Consider the following 6,000-nt stretch of genomic DNA (forward strand, 5'->3'; position numbering starts at 1 on the left):
ATGGATGTAGAGTTCAGAGTATTGTTTAAAATCCTACCCTCATAATAGGGTTCGTTATGTCCCAGTGTCCAACAAGTGAAAAAATAAAGAAATAAATAACTGTAAATACCCAATGGTCATATGAATCTCATGAAAAGAATGCTAATTTTAGAAACCATAGTATTAAGTAAAAGGAATATTGGTTTTAGAATCAAGCAGAGGTGAGTTCAAATCCTGATACTATCACAAAGCAGTTTTGAGAAATTTTAGAAATTTAGCCTTTTCAGATTCTTCATAATTGTTCCCACTTTTCTGTCTTAAGTACAATTTAACACTTGATGTTTCAAGGAAATTACTTATGGTGACTTTTTAAACATATTTCATAAATGTGACTGCAAACTAGAGGCAGAATATAATGAATGCATAACTGATTCATTTCACTGCACTTGCCATTTCTCAAAAAGAATGCAGTGTGCTAGATAAAGCTAGCCAGGCGTATTTTTAAATTAATGTTTTAATTAACATTTCTAATTTTATGTGTAAGATTGTGCCCATATTCATCTGTTGCCTCTCAATATGACACCGCTGTAACTCAAAGGAAATATTTTTTAAAAGGAGACAAAACATACACTAATATTAATGAGATATAATCTACAGTTTATTTACAAGAACAGACCAAGTGCTAAAACTATTAGCTCTCATGTCTTATTTCAGGAAATCTAAACTTTTAGAAGGATCATTGAGATTTTTTTAATATAAATATATTACTTCACTTATGGAATAGTTCATAGAACAATGTAATTTTAAATTAAAATACTTCCAATGCACATATCTTTAAATTTTTACTTTCCAAAATGCATGATTTCTTTTTGTAAATGTTTGTTTTCATCATAGAATTATTTTGATAATACTAATAATCTCAGAAGTCTGAACTATCTTTGTGCTGATTAAAAAGAAATAGCCGTGATATTAAAACACTGAACAAAATATTTCTAGCTACTTTTCAGCATGCCTGCTATACCTATCTTTATTTACAAAGTCCTTTGTCTTCTTGAGCTTGAATATTAACGATAGTAACTATTGAACAAGTGGGGGCTACCTTTATTTTTACTTCTATAGGTGCACTAATCAAATAAGGGATATTATCTAAATGTAATGTTGATAAACTGAATTGCCTTAAATTATCCTTGCAATTAAACATTCAGGTATAAAAATATCACAATATCACAACAATTTATTTGTAAAAGCAATTTTTTAACCCCATAGCCCATTCTAAGGCAATTATTATACTTTGATAGAAATTTAATAATGCTTTTAATAAGATTTAGGTTTAAAAACTTAAAATATGTACTCAATAAAATATTCAAATCTCACCTAATCAGAAGCAATATGAATTAGTTAATTTTTATGGGAAGTTATTTGTTAAAGATACTATATAAATAGCTGAAATGACCATAAAATTCACGTGAAATGTTCATTAGGACAGAGTTGTTTTTTTTTTTTTTTCTGTGCAATTTGACCTGGATCTTTTGGGAATAACGACAATAGAAAATTTTAAGCCTAAAAGCAATGAACATCTATTCCACCTTTGAGAAAGACAACTAAGAAGCAAAATTGAAACATTTATTTTTCAAGATCAGAGATTTTCAGAAATGTTAATTTTTGGCAGGTTTTACTAAAGAGACATACTTCTTGCATATCTCTAATTGAGACACTGTAGGCTTATGAATACTCATGTTTCTTTAAGTTCATACTTAGGAAGAGAAACTTTTTTAAATTTGTAATTAAAAGTGTCTTCTCTCTTTATTTTAAGCCTCTATATAAGTTTACATTTATTCACTCATTGAATGTTAAGCACCAAGTATGTATCAATCTCCTCAAGCAGTTACTGTTTCTCTCTGCGCATAACTTCCCTGGCATAAAAGTGGGCCCTTCACTACTGTAACCTCAACTTTAGCAGAGAGGTTGAGTTCTAGTCAGAGCTCTATTAAGCGGCTCCCCAGCTTTTTAGTCTATTCATTAACACTGTAAGTGCCTTTTTTCTGCCTACCTGTATATACTAACATTTGTTAATCCAAGACATTTGGAATAAAATTCTTTGATAAAGCCCAAATTACTTTTATTGATGTGGTAACTTGTATCAGCTGCATAGATTCATAAATACAAATTCAAAGGGCTTCTTTAATATTGACTTACTGAATTTTAATTCTAACATCTGAAATACATATTTTCCCTGTATCTTATTGAATTTTTGCCTTAAATTCTTAAGGGGGTGGGGGTCGTTTCTTGTTCTATTGTCCGGAAGTGGGTATTACAAATGTAAGTTTACATAGCAAACTATGACACAGTGATGACAATTTTAACGCTTTACTACATCCACCCACTCTTACTCACACTGTTTAATTCGGTTTCACTTAAAAAACAAACTCTGTTAACCTGTTTGTCTTAAAGATTTTGGAATAGGTTTTGTGTTGCGATTACCATGATAGAAAAGTAAAAATTTGTGAGATCCAAAATACTTTTCTTTTCAGTTCTACAAGTCTGTTGTAAATTTCTTTTTTAATAAAACAAGCAAACATTACTTCTGCCTCCTCCACTCCTTTGGTTTGGTGCTTAGTCGGTAAGCAACCTGCTGCATTTTATCACTGTGGAATTTAACTGAGAGGAACCTCTCTAAAAAGCCATGTGAACCAGGATACATCATAGTGGATACAGCATAGTGAATACCAACAAGATAGGAGCTCCGTTTTCTCAATCTCTCCAAGCTCTCCATCCCTTTGCAGTATTTTCTAGTCTGAGTTCACAGCTGGAACAAAAGGCAGCTGAGTTCACAGCTGGAACAACAAGTTGTGCTGTGAATCTCAGTGATTTACCCAAGTAGCACACAGTCATTGGTTTTACTGGAATTTCAATTGCCAAGAGAACTGGGAAGCCCTAGCCTTGGTCCAGCAACACGGATCAAAGTGTGTCTCTTATCTTGAGAGAGAAAGAAAATGACGCAGAGTGTAATTGATCAACAGGATATTGATCACTTTCCTTTCTTCATCCCCCGCCCCCAGTTTAGGTACCAGAGCATTCGATCTCCCTTATGCATGACCACTGGCCTCCAATACCTCCATCTCCCCAAATGCATAAAAGGCTAAAAACAGGCTTCCTCTCTAGCACCATGGCGTGGCTGCAGCTGCTTTGTTTACCATATAAGTCACACTGGGGGTTCACTCCTTGCCCTCTTCCCTGCTTTAAAGCAGGGTGCGATGGGAGGCTTAGAAGCATTCCCAAACTCCTGCTCTGCCCGGGTCAACCGCAGAAAGCTTCACAAATCCGGTCCCAAGCCTCAAAGGGAAACCGTGCAACTAGAGCCTTTTGAACTCGTTACCCCCCAGGGATGTCCGCCTCCCAGGAGGGAGCCGGCTTCCCAGGCAGCGCAAGAAACTTAACCGAGATCCCAGAAAGGAAGCGAGGTGCAGCTCTGGTCGAATGGAGCTCCGACGAGACACCCTCTTTACCTGCAAAGTTGTAATTTTCTGGTTGAAGAACGATCGATCCAAGGACCCGCCGAGCGGGTGGTATGTCGGGTGCGAGCACGCCCGGCAAATGCCAATGGGATCGCCTTAGTCGCTGCGGAGTTTTGGAGCATTCCAAGGAAAACGCACGAAGCTGGAGCCCACGCAGCTGGCACTGAACTGGGCGGAGTGAGGATGCTCTGAGAGCGCTGCCACGCGAGGCGGGGAGGGGGGAGTGAGCGCCAGGGAGGGAAAGCCTCGCCCACGCCCGCCCCCACCGATCCCGCTGGACAAAGTTAGCTTTCCCACGACTGACAGAGGATGAGTCCCGAGGAAGGCACCCGCCCTCTGCCCGGGGCGGCTGCCCGACCTCGGGTCTGCACAGACTCCTCTGAAAGGGACAGTCTCTGAAGATGAGCGTCCCTCGCACCGCTCTGCCTGGCAATAAAAGGGACCCGCGCGCTGACAGGCGCTGACGCTAGGTCCCTGGCTGGGCTGTCTCCGAATAGCCTTCGCTTGTCTGGGCCAACTGCTTGAGGTCAGCCAGTTGGGCAGGCGAGGTCAGCCAGTTGGGTAGGCGAGCTCAGCACAAGGCAGATATCAGCTAGTCAAGTCGGTGGCCAGAACCCACTCCGTGGTCCTGGATGCAAGCCAGACACACCTCCAGACTTCGGGTGGGCTCGGCAGGGACTCGCGACTTCTGTTCACTTCAAGACCTGGCTTCTGAAAGCCGGGCTCCCAACCAAGCAAACAAGCACCCAGGCAGCAGGTCGCCACCAGACTTGAGAAAAGTAACCCCTACAGGGATCTCATAACTCGCAAAGCTTCTTCCACTGTGGCTACTCTGGTTCCCGGCACCCCCTTTCGTGTCCTCAAGGTGTCAGACTTCCCCTGCAAGAACAGGAGAATGTGGCTCGCCACTAGTGTCAACAACGGAGACAATCACAATGAATAAATGATGAGACACAGCGTTCCACCCACCCCCACGCAGCTCGGTCTTTCCAACAGGCAGATATCAGTAAGTTTGCAAATATTAAAAGCTCAAATGCACACCAGTGTTAGGAGCAGGAGCTCTTTGGCTGCAGGTGTGTGTGTGTGTGTGTGTGGTACCAGTTTACTGAGATTTCAGAATAAAAAGTTGCCTCTTGACCAATCTCTTCGGTGTTCACACACGAAGATAAGATTCAAGTGTGGAGAGGAAAATATAAATTAGCAAAGTTGGCAATAACTTACTTGATGTAACTGCGAAGAGGTGATTCCCAGCTTGTCATTCACAGAGGCTTGGTTCGTCAGGATGCCTTGATTTGAGCGTCCGTTTGTAAAATAGAGAGGATCCATGCGGAATCTTAGCTAGTGGTTAGGACTCCAGAACCTAGTCTTGATTTCCTTTATTTTCTGAAATCCCTGGGGGTGAGCCGCTGATAGTGACAGCATCTCAGCAGACACCTGCTCCCCTTTAGCGCCGGTGCAGCAGATGAGCAGCAGCCCTTCCTCCCTGGCCACGCGCTGTTAAACCTCCCTCCCGGCAATCAGTGCTGCACACACTTCCAGGACCAGCTTCTTCCCAAGGAAGATTCCCCAGGGGAGTCAAGGGTAGACCGCACCCACACGCAGACTCCAAAGCGCAACATTAAAGAATTTCCTTCTTGGTTATCTTTTTTTTTTTCTTTCATGGATCATATGAATGTTTTTTTTTTTTTTGCATGCTGCCTTTAAAAAAAAAAAAAAACTTTTCCTGTTTCTAAATATCCTTCTCTCTAACCTACTGCTCTTGTAAGGGGTTTATCCAAGCCCCGTCCTGAAATACGTTCTTAGAAGCACCACCTTTAGGCTTCCTCTCCAAAATTCTGAGGTACACTGAGGCAAATCTTGTTTCTTTAATATTTTTCCTGAAAACGAATGGGAGAAAAACAAAAGTATTCCTTTCTTTCTTTGAATCTCTTACTTTTTAACCACACAATTACATTAAGATCTTTAAATTGATCATATGTTTTCCTTTTTTTTTTGCTTTTTTATGTCTTTTTTATTTTATACATTTTACATCATTTTTCATTATTGCACAATGTATGCATTTTCATCTTCGTTATTGTCCCCATACAATCCCCAGCCCCCCTTGTTTTGATCCTATTCCCTTCTCCATCCCCCCCAACTTCCCCACTCTGGTTTATAGTTGCTTGTTGATTTTGATATTTACTTTTTTATAATTAGGTTTTTTCATGATCTTATGTTTTCTTAATGCTAAACGGTGACTTTTAAAGTATGCAAGGACATATTTGTACACATGTTAATGAATTTTATAATAAATACAGGCCCCCTTTCTATCTTATAAGGGAGGAGGGACAATATGCTTGAAAATCTATTTTTTTTGCTTCAGTGCAACTACAAATACTTTTCATGAAATAATTCACAGTTCCACAAGTCATCAGTACTTAATAAGTTTTAGTACCCCAGACACAAAAGTGAAGCTAATAACATATGTTGATATAATGCTTTATCTTAGCCTGATAAACAAAATTCC

General features: G+C 40.0%; 1 protein-coding gene across 3 annotated transcripts in view; it reads right to left on the bottom strand.

Moving 5' to 3' along the window:
* Nucleotides 1-5,112, bottom strand: part of TRPC4 (transient receptor potential cation channel subfamily C member 4) — a 200,458-nt gene extending 195,346 nt beyond the window's left edge. For 2 of the 3 annotated variants that reach the window (XM_054701802.1, XM_054701803.1), the window contains exon 1: nucleotides 3,486-3,699. The gene's annotated coding sequence lies outside the window, so the exon portion shown is untranslated. Of the gene's footprint in view, nucleotides 1-3,485; nucleotides 3,700-4,715 lie in introns of those variants that run through there. The other variant, XM_037527219.2, reaches the window with a different exon arrangement.
* Nucleotides 5,113-6,000: the final 888 nt, after the last annotated feature.

This window comes from Talpa occidentalis, unplaced genomic scaffold, assembly GCF_014898055.3.
Source record: "Talpa occidentalis isolate TD23 unplaced genomic scaffold, MPIMG_talOcc4v2.1 talOcc4.5, whole genome shotgun sequence".
Taxonomy (NCBI): Eukaryota; Metazoa; Chordata; class Mammalia; order Eulipotyphla; family Talpidae; genus Talpa; species Talpa occidentalis.